We start from the raw sequence: 11,503 nt of genomic DNA, 5'->3' as shown, positions 1-11,503 counted from the left end.
CGCGAGACTCGGAGCTGCAGGTGGACGTGTGTGAGTGTGTGTCTGCAAAGCAAGGAGCCTTCCTTCCCTCTCCTCCAAGCGGCTCCACAGCCCCTCGCGTCTTCTTTCCCCCTACTTAGTCTAAGGGACGTCGTTTCTGTAAATTCACCCACCCGGCTGGGGGCTTTATTGTTTTAAGCGAAAGCCCCCCGGCTTGCAAGCGCGCACCCACCTCCCTGGCGCGCCGGCAAACGGCTGTTTATTCCGTGTTGTCTTAGTAAAGTTTCAAACCTATTGGAAAAGGACTGGCTTGCCTGGCTCGGCGAAGCTTCGGGCCCCACTAAGGAAGAAAGGGAGGTTTTGATGCCCAACATTAGGAGAGATGTGTGCTGAACTGGGTTTGCGTAAATGTGTTTTGTTGTTATTGTTTCCCTCCAGCTTAGGGGTGGGAGTAGGCGTTCAAATCCTGTTTAAGAAGCAGGAAGATTCACTTGCAGTAAAGCTCTGTAGCGTGTGCGTTACACCATTTCCCCTTTTTCATGAGTTCTTCAGAGCAGGTCGGCATCTCCCACTACTGTCTTTTTTTTTTTTTATCTTTTTAAACTAGCTTTAGAGAGACCAAAATAGTGTCATTGCAAGAGACAGGGTGCGTGGAGATGAATGGTTGGAGGGAAGGCGAAGAGAGGGAAGAAGAAAGTGCAACTGAGAGGTCTTTGAAAAATAAATAAGATAAAAGCCTCATCAGCTAACAATTGTGAGTCAGATTCTTTCAGAACCGAGTTTTTCAAATTTAAATGTGTCCCCCATCTATCCATCCATGAAAGTCTATGTATAGAGAAGGTATATAAATGGGCGAATGTGTGTTGTGGAAATATATATGTATGATTTATATATAATGGTGTGTATAAAGCTTTTCAGGGTTGTCTGTAGTGTACAAAGTAATGACTTTATTACCTCTGAAAGGTTCTGTGGTTCACATTTAACAGTCTTCTGAATTACAATTCATTACACAAGTGTGTGCTCTCTAAAACCGGCACCCTATCAGGGCCGCTATCTGTGGTTATTTCCAATAAATAACTGGCAACATTTTATTGATTTTCTTTTTTAAAAAAATCATAGGAAATTAAGCACTTAGTTACAAGTAGGTCTGCCAGGTTATTGCACTTGTTTCAGATTCCAGGGGGTTCCTTCCGAAACCACATCTTAAAACATACATTAAAAATCCAGTTTTGCAGCTGCTGTCTCAAGGTGCCAGTGGAGAGGTAAGCAGCGACGTTTCCACCATTAACATATATTTAATTCCACCATCATAAAATGCCCAGAGTGAAATAGGAACTGCCCTCTGCTCCCGCCCCTCCCCCAGCCTGATTTCACCCAGTCCAGAAACCTGGGCTGTGTATTGGCATTTGATCCCTCCTCGTCACGCACCCCCACTGCTGGTCCCTTGTGCTCGACTCTACGAGTGACGCCCCCTCCCTCGTTGCTGCTGGACGCTCGCTAAAGCGCCTAAAAGTAGGGGGTGGGGAAAGGTTTGTATGCGTGTTTAAAGAAAGAAAAATGTGTTGTTTTAAAAGATTTAAAAATATTACATAAGTATTGATTAATGATGCAGGTGGTTTTGTAGAGGGTGAAAGGTCACGTTAAACGCGCACACTTGGATACACAATAAGTGTATTTACCTTTCCCAAAGTGGCTTTTAGAAAGTAATAAATTATGACAACGTTAAAATTATTTTCTGGCCGTTCAGTTAACTTCATTTGGAGCTGAGGAACCTTTGCTAATTACGCTCCGTGAGCTCTTTCCCAAACCTTTGGTGACGACATTGAATGTAAACTCCAGGCCAACAGACGACCCCTCCCCTTCCCTCCTCCCCCTTTTTATCTTGCCCGCGGAGGAGACTCCCCAGGACTTCCTGCTGTATATATTCCGCCTCTGATCTCCGCACTTAATAGCCAAGTCCTGGTTTATGCTTTATAATGTGTTGACAAGTTTTCTAACAGACTTTCTGAAATAATGCACATATATTCACGTCGGTTAGAAACCCACCGTATTTTTAGAGTCGAGTAGATCTATACCCTAATGCAGTGAGAGAGTGTAAATCATAGAGGATTTCATAGTCCTTTCAGTAGTTTTCGGTATGAAGTATGAGCCGCGTGGCCTCCAGACGTAACCTTTTAGAAAAAAAGACAGTGCTTTTATTTTATGGTGTAAAGTGCTTTTAGCTCCAGGGCTCAGAACGTGAATGTGGTCAACAAACAGCTCCAAGAGGGAGACTTAATACAGTCCCAGCCCTCGTGCCGAGGATCGCCTGGCGCGGGGGACTCGGGCTGAGCTGGAGAATGAAGGGTTAAAAGGTCTGTCTCATTGGAAACTACAAGATTAAAATAAAATATTCACTGTCTGCCTTTAGGGGGAAACACCTTTACAGGCTTAAAGATAAATAAATGAATGACTGAATGAATGGTTAAAAAATTGTTGCAATCAGTTCCACCTCGCTTTTGATTTTACTTTTTCTGCTTTTCGTTCTTTCTTTCTGTCTTTTTTTTCTTTTTTCTTTCTTTTTTTTGGTTTTTGTTTTTGTTTTTTGTTCTTTGGAGTTTTTTTTTTTTTTTTGTCTAATAGCAGTCCAGAAAATAGAGAATGGGCAGTCATTTTCATAAAAATATAACTTAGGTTTAGATTCTGTATTTGGCATAAGCTTTGTATTTGGGGTTCTTGAGGGTGGGAGTGCTAGAGTGTCCTTAAGACAAAGGAAAAATTATTTTTAAAAAAATAGGAAGTCGTGTGTGAGAAAGGGGGTGGGCCTTAACGTGGGCACCCCAAATTGAAAGGTGGGAAGGACCACTTATCCTTCCTCTCTCCAGCCTCCCTCAGCCCCCACCTCCCTATAACATTTCTTCCTCCTCTACTGCCAGTGTGATCCAGAGCCTATGACCTAAGGAGGCCCCTTGAGGGAAGTGTCTACACCTTATGCAAAGGCAGACATTCCCCAGGGAGGTTGGGGGGGGCGGGGACACTTAGTCTGGTACTTCTCCAGAGGCTCCCTGGGCCTTTAGCTGGCTGGCAGGCTACTTCACATACCTGGATGTTTCTGTCCGAAAGACAGGCAGAAAGGAAGGAAGGAAGGACGGGAGGAAGGAAGGAAGGAAGGAAGCGGGGGGGAGGGAGGGAGAACAAGGTAAGGAGGGAGAGAGGGACTGATTAAGGAAGGAGAAGGGAAGAAAAGAAGGAAAAAAGCTGAATCTGCTCTAAATAAGCCTATACTTGCCTCTAGACTGGGTTGCTGTGTGCTGAGTCAATAATGTATGGGTAGGGGGAAGCAGTCTCACCATTTAAGCAAGAGGCCCTTTTGAAGACAACAAGGAGTTCTGGTTAGAACACTGCTAGGCAAAATACTCAATTTAGCTCTCTAACATTGACATCAAAGACAAATAGGTGTTGGGCAATAAAGCCAGTCCAACATGCTGCAATGGAAGCGTACTAGTTTCACAGCATGAAATACACAGTATTTCAATACCCAGCACACAGTAGATGCTCCATTAATGGTTTTTGAAGGAGTAAGTGAATAAATCCTATTACCGTGTAAATGAAACCAACATAACCATTCAAATTCTACTAGTTTCCCCCAGAGACCAGGAAGGCTTTGATCAGGCAACCCCATTGTAAGGGCTAATTTTAGCTTAGAAGTGATTCCCACCAAGGATGGTGAGTTCAAAAAGATTATCCCAAATATTAGAGCAACTGAACAATTAAGAGTACAAATGCAAGATAGTTCCATCATCTCCAGCAGCCTACATTATCAAATATCTTCCAAATAAACCAGTATCAGGAATGTAATACCAAAAGATCCCCTTGTTAACATTGCTTTCTGGATATGCACAAGGCTGGTTTCCCAAATGAGAGCACTTCTAAAGGAAAAAACACAATCAAAACAACCAAAAATTAAAAGTATCTCAAACTTAATTCTCTGCTCCCTCTGAATCTTCTGCTTTTAACAAGGGAATCATTTTTTTCAGTATCTGTTTTTCACACCCAATCACACCCAATCACAAAAACAAGCTTCACCTATTTGCTTCTTTTGGCAGGGGGAGGGCTAAATAAAAGGAAAAGCAACATCACACACACACACACACACACACCACATCTGGTCTGACATTTTGTACAGCAAGTTTCAGCCCAATGTGATTTAAAACAATGTGAGTTAAAAACCTCTTAAAATTTGGGTTTATAATGGAAACGCTGACAGACTCTTAATTATAGCGGCCCTGCCAGACACTGCTATAATGAAATAGTTGTGCTTTCATTACTATAGAGGCACTATAGTTAAGGGTCTGTCAGTGTTTCTATTATAAACCTCAAGTTTAAGAGGTTTATAACTTGGGCTATTTAAATGGCACTGGGTGGAATTCAACTTATCAGTCCAGATGTGAAGTTGTTTTATAAAAGACAGAATAACTCAGCTGAGAAAGCTTTTGGAGAACTCTCTCTCTCTCTCTCTCCCCACCCCCCATCCCCACTCCTTCCCTCTTAACCTCCCTGTCTTCCTTACAGAGCAGCACAGAAATGATTTTTAGTGGTTTCAGATGGTCTTACTACCAACTTCTAACTATGACTTCACTGTCTAAAAGGACATTTCATAGGTAGTTAGTCCTTTATTTGGACAAGTACTCTTTGCTGTTATAATAAGTTTTTATTATTCTATTATCCTAGAATATATATACATATATACAAAGAGAAACGGGAAGGTAGGAGGAGAGGGATGGAAAGAAACAATTAAAATTCAGACTATATGTCAAGGAGTGTTGCAACCTTATATACATCCACAGATGTGTGTATTCTGTGTTACATTCTGATAAAAAGCATAAATTTACCAAAGAGAAATAAAGCACCTCAAATCTTCCCTATCTAGTCTATCTACCATGTGGCAAAAAATAAAAGAGGTATTAACATCTTATTTCAGAAAGCTGCAGTCTTCCTGGTATCACTTGGTTTGCTCAGAAAGTTACAGCTAGCGTTGAACTACCCAAGGACTACATATACACAAACACTAAATACTCCTCTGCCTGACGTTGTTCACAGATAGATGAAGAATGTACCTTGGATTATCTAATGGACCAGAGTTTTGCCATATGTTTGATTAACCTGATATACCACCAATATAACATGTAATTAACGTTTGTTGGTGAGGATGTAGTTGATTGTATCATAAGGAAAACAAGGATGGTGGTGGTAATGGTGGTGGTGGTGGTGACAGCAGTGGTAGTAGTGGTAACGGAGGTGATGGCAGAGGAGCTGGAGGGTAGGGGGGGTTGAGATGGTAGTGATAATCACAGGAGTGGGAGATGGGGCTGGTGGTAGTTTCTCTAGTTAATACGTCCATAAGAGGGCAGTAAAAACAGGATGAAAGGTGAAGGTAAAAAGCTCAAACCCTTGCTTCTCCAATTCTTCTTGTTTTAGCTATTCCAAAAAACAAAAAACAAAACAAAAAAAACAAACAAACACCAGGTAGCAGATGAGTTCAAAGGAAGTTTGCAAACGCTTGTTACCCTGTGCCCTTCCCACACACATGCCAAGATGTGGCCATGACTGGGTGTTGTTGGAGACGGTAAGGTCACTGACTTCATACAGAAAGACCCACCAAGAACTATGCAGCCACCATATCTCCATTTAGAAATCTTTTCACTTCCACAAGAAGAGCAGCAGTTTATTTTCTCTGTTCTCTCTTACGGAAATCAGACCGCCAAAACAGCCCATCATGTACCAGTATGGCCTTGACAATTCTCACTTCACAATAGCTTTACTTGGTCTTCTCTGGCATTAGTTGGGTGACAGAAGAGAAGTAGTCACCAAGGCATGTCACCAGGCTCAAGTTCCTTCTCTGCCAATCTCTCATAAACCCCACAAATGCCTAGCCCCACAATCACTCCAGATGTGTGCCGACCGTTCCCAGAGATCACTGAATAGCTGGGACTATGCTGGTCCTTTTTCCAGAAATTAAGATACCTTTTTCTCCTGACAGTTAATCATTAGTATTTGTTTTTACTGCCAAATTCAGCAAAGGGAACTCTCCTTGTAGAAAATGCCTATTCTTATTTCATCTTTCTTTGGCAGCTTGGTGGAAGATAAACAAATCTCTCTAGGTTTCCATTCCTGCTTGTACACAATTTGCCTGTTTTCTCTCTCTTTCTCTTAAAAAAAATCCTTCGCACAAGGTCAGTTAGCTAAGCCTCCAGGTTTCTATAAAATGAAAAATCTGGTCCTAAGAATTGTTATTCTTTCTTTGTTTATGGAGCACTGCACTGAACAGTCATGAGACATGATTCCTGCTCTTAGATGGCTTTTATTTTTAAGGCCCTAGAATGCAAGCACACGGGCACAAGCATATCACATAAAGTTCACAAGTCACACGTGCCAGAGACATCCTGATGCACACCATTATCCTTGCTTTGTATAGCCCTGGCTTCACATTTCTGATTTGAATAGTTCTAAGCCTTTAGCCAGGACCTGATTAGAGGGAACACTGCTCTGGTCACTTCTGACACAAGACTTTTTACTTTCTAGGGAAAGAAACTTGGTTTCCCATAAATAAGAATGCTAAATAATAAGGTTTCGTCATGAATATCTGTGATAATCTATTGTTTTCAGTTTTCATGATGTTATTAAATAATTACTTTGGAGAAACGGGTTTTCTGTACTACATTTGTTTTGTAGGCAATATTATAGACTATTTCTAGCATGCATTTGTGAATGTAGCCTTTTGAAAATGATGCTATTTCACTTCCCTAAGGCATAGTGGGCATTTAATACATTTGTTGATCAGGGAGTGAATTCCACAGATGCATTTTCAGGTGCTGCTACAGGTGAAAAAGATTCAAGTATTTGTGTTTGCTCACTAATAAAGTAAATATGCATACAGTGGAAAGTTATATTATTTCACTTTTTAAATAGTTAAGAAGCATAGGCCATTTGCACTACTATCTAACTGACACATTATAAACTGCAAGCCCATTTGCATCAGGTGGAAACAACTGGATGTCTCTCTGTGTATATTTTATTTAATAACTTACGTCATAAAAACCACCGCCACTACCTGACTCAAGTCCTGGGTTGTCAGTGCTTAGAGGGCAGAGCCTCCATCATTTTCATCATTTTCCCCCCTGAGCACAGAGTAGGACATGAGGAAAATGTCTGGTCCAGGTATAAAGACTTACAAAGTAGACCACTTAGATTTTCAGGAACTTCAAAATCCTATCTACCATAAATTCAAATGTCTTCTTTTATTGTTCTCAGTTCTCAGATTTTGAAATGCAATAAAATATTCAAACAGCTCAAATCTGAGTGCATTATAACACAGAGTAACTCTGAGAGATTAATTCTGGAGCCTGATTCTCAAATACTGCCTTCTTCAAATATCATGACCTGTTCTAGCTGGTTCTTATTTGAAGGAGGCAAGGCTCATAGAGACTTATACTCGCATCCACCCTACTACTTATTACAAACAGTGATTTCTGTGGCCTTGCTCAGGAAGCAAGGGAAATATCAGCATGTGTTCTTCACATAAGATGGGAAAAGAATCTCTCTCTCCTCAAAATATCGAATCTTGAACTCCAAGCTTAATTAGTAGGAGAAAACACAAGATTAGTGGATTTTCAAAATAAACTTGATCTCAGACTGTGAACATGGGGAGAGAAAGCATATTTGTTAATTACTTGAATATTAAGCAAATAAATGAGTTTTGCTAAAGACTATAGATCTTTTGCATGGGTTGATTTAAAGAGTCTAGAAATTTTTAAATATACTCATTTAAAGCGTATGATAGGAAGTCAACTCTTCTTCATGGGAACTTTTAAGTTTCAATTTTTTTCTTTTATTTTAGCATAAATAAATCAAACTGAAAATCAGCTGCAAACCAAAGAGGAACGACTTTTTAAAAAAATTGATATAACTTTAGTTTTACTAACATCTTTAGAATTCCAAGCTGGATTGTTTTATTTCCACTGGTCTTCACATTGAAGTGTTTCAGTCTCCTTAAAACTAATGTGACAAAGACAGTATTTTTAAGCTGAGGCCAGGCTTGTGTTTTCAGCTATTTTACCCTCAGTAAGACTGACGTGATATCTCGTTCCTAGAAACATTCAAAGTTAATACACTTGTGACAATGCTTAGAAGTTGTGATTCATTGCTTTGAATTTTTAAACATTCTAGAAGGAAGACACTTTCCACTATGGGAGCCAAAAGCGACAAAAGAACCCTGAGTTTCATTTTTTAGAGACAGGGATCGACCAGCAGCAAGTAAATAAAAATGAATCCTGAGGTCTATATTTTTTCAATATAATACCGAATGCTTAAACATTGTGGATACACTTGCACTGAAATAATAAGATGATGGCAGTAATTATTTTAATGACAATTTCCCTCGCCAGAATAACAAACAGATATATCGCCTAATGTGGCACTGAAAGGTAGGACATAAGTACACATACTGCTATGGTGACTAATGTGTGATAAGAGAATCCTTCTGCTCACAGTTTGGACATTTATGTCACCACGTATTATTGATAGCACATATTATTTTTACTACATGGTGTCTTTATTATGTAAAGTCTAATTGCAGGAAAAATTATTTTCATCCCCTAGATTTTGATAGGCACTTCCATAGAAAAGGACAGGCTACAGAGGAGGCTGTGGATGGCGGAGCTCCGCCATCACTAAGGAGGTTTGCTAAGGACTATCGTAATGGTTTAGGAGCCCTGGCCTAAAAAGGGAAGGAGGTTAAGTAGATACGCTTATGATAAAATAAGGATGAGGTCCTGATGAAGATACATGGAAACTGAACAACCCAGAATTAAAGTCTCAGCCTCCATATTCCTGTGTTCAGGTATCGCCAACTGAGGAGTGCAGGAAATCTCTCCCTGAACTAAAGCCCCTAATAAAATATCACATGAACTGCATCTTAGTCCTGAGGTGGGGATAGCATTAGATTTTTTCCTGGGTGTAACTTCAGTTGTGTTGTTTACATTGGTGGGATGCTTTTCAGAGGTGAGCAGAGTCGCCGAAATCTGGCATCCAGAACCAAACACGCCCGAGTGGCCCATGTACAGTTTCCACAAAGAAGGTCAAAAAGGGCTCAAAGAAAAGGTGTATCAAAGGTATCCTTGCAACTCAGAGCCAATAAAAATGAAACTATTCTCTTCTGAGACCTAATTAACTTTTATATCCAAAGCTACGCTGCACGTTTGTGCATGGCTTATGACTAGGACTAAAAAAATATATGTGCCAGGGAACCAGGCTTTTTTTTAAATGATCTATTGGGTGGCTCTTCTGTGTCTGTAAGGAATTTTCTGTTCTTTAGAGGTATTCATTCAGTGAATAAGTAAGTCTATGCTAATTTTTTTTTCTCAAGATGTTAAGTATTTTCCTCTATCTATTTTCAAGGAATCAGGGACCTCGTCCAATAACTTCCAAAATATTCCCTTCAAATCCTCAAACAAAACCAAAACAAAAATATTCCAGGAACAAATTTCATGCTACAGGCTTTGCAAGGATTAGTCTCCTATTAGAGTCACTGTTCCTATATGATCCTTTTTCATGTTTTAAAGGAGGATATATATTTTTCTGTTACCTTTCCTGACTGTAAAGCAATCACAAGAACCTGCAGGAGGCACCATAAATATGCAAATTTCTGAGAGATAACTGTTTTCAGTGGCTCTGCCTCCAAGTAGTCGGGGAAACAGGAGAGCTGGAGTTCCTTTCTCCCAAGTAATTCGTATGTTGGTAGTGCCCCCTGCTGCAATCACAGGTTGTCCAAGGAAGGGAAAATAAAATTCGGAAGCATTTAGATCTGGTTAATACGTGAAATAAATGCCTACCATCCCTGCTCCAGAAACAGCCATTCCCACGTTCAGAGTTCCTTTTGCCTGTCACAAATACACCTTCAACACCTTCCCTGGCCTAAAAGGGGGAAGATCTGCTTTTATCTCAAAACCTTTAAATACGCAGGTCACCCACAAATAGGTTTTATTTCTCAAAAAAACCACTACACCAAGATCTAAAACTGCACTTTTAAAAGAAGAAAGTGTTTTAAGAATTTTCTAGAGGTTACCTAATGATAATAAATTCTGAATTAGAGGAATATCATGCTACCCACTAGGACATTAGAGTAGGAGGGAAAAGTTAAGGTGTTAACAGTGTGTGGAGCTATTATTCAGTTTCAAATGGCTTTATTTATTGAAGAAAAATGTTGTGGGCCATTACCTCATAGTGGTGGACTGGACCTTTTGATATTCAAAAATAAAATGAAAGAAAAGAAATAAATGAAACAACCAAGTTAGGAACATTGGAAAACTGATTACCGTAGCTCTATAGTCACTCTATTAGAGATTTTCATGTTAAGACTTGAGGGGGGGTGATAGAACAAAATAACCCGATACAATTCAGACCTGTGCCGGTCTACTGAATACATAATATGCATTTTTAAATTACCTGAATATATATTCACATGACAGAGTCTAATGGGTTGAAGAGAATCCCTTGCTCTTGATCAAATCATAAAAACTGTTGTAAACTTGTCTATCACATCAGGTCACACACACACACTTCTTTGAAAACTGTTTTTGTCTTGTTTAAATACTACAGTCAGAATACATAAAGGAAATTAAACTGGAGGGAAAAAAAAGCTCAGTTAGGTATTAGACTCCAGATAGAGCCACCAAGGTAAGCCTTGATGCATGGATACTCGGAACTTTTTCTGTTGGACACTCCCCCAGCTTCCCCCAGCTTCCCCAGTGCCCCAAAGTCCCCCACCCTCCAGTTTTGCTATTTTTTACCATCAATTTCAAACATGGAAGCTCTCTCCTAGTGTAAACATCTTGCAGTGGCTATGTACTGGAGTTTGAATTTCACCTTAGCTTTGCACTTCATTTCCATATTCAGATCTTCACAGCTAGAGCACAGTAGAGGGCTGAGGAAATTACCTATATAATTTTAGCAATGAGCCTGCCTTTATCTGCATCATCCAGGAATCTTGCATCCCGTCTGTGGAGCCCTGACCTGAAGCCTGTAAGGAGAGAGAAGGACAGGAACCAGTGGATATTAGTTACCAGGCAGAACTAATTAGAAATAGATCTCGATATTAAAGGTATCCATCTTTTCTTTACTCAAAACTTAAACAAGCTCCCATTATTCTACATGAGGAGGAGAATGTTTAAAGCCCTGCTCCCTGCTATGGGTTTTATTGCTACAGGTTAACTGTTGAGAGAAAGAAAAGAAAGAAAGAAAGAAAGAAGAAAGAAAGAAAGAAAGAAAGAAAGAAAGAAAGAAAGAAAGAAAGAAAGAAAGAAAGAAAGAAAGAAAGAAAACCAGTGCACAAAACAGCAGTTGGGAATCGAAGCTCCTCTTTACCAGAACCCCTACCATATATGTTCTGTCACTCACCTTCTAGACACTCAGTACAACCATTCAATCTATTGAATCAAGAGACTGTTTGATCTTATCTGCATCTGTGAGCTGACTGTCAACCTACTTA

The sequence above is a fragment of the Crocuta crocuta genome, unplaced genomic scaffold (assembly GCF_008692635.1).
Source record: "Crocuta crocuta isolate KB4526 unplaced genomic scaffold, BGI_CrCroc_1.0 scaffold113, whole genome shotgun sequence".
Taxonomy (NCBI): domain Eukaryota; kingdom Metazoa; phylum Chordata; class Mammalia; order Carnivora; family Hyaenidae; genus Crocuta; species Crocuta crocuta.
Note: the sequence above shows the minus strand (reverse complement) of the source record.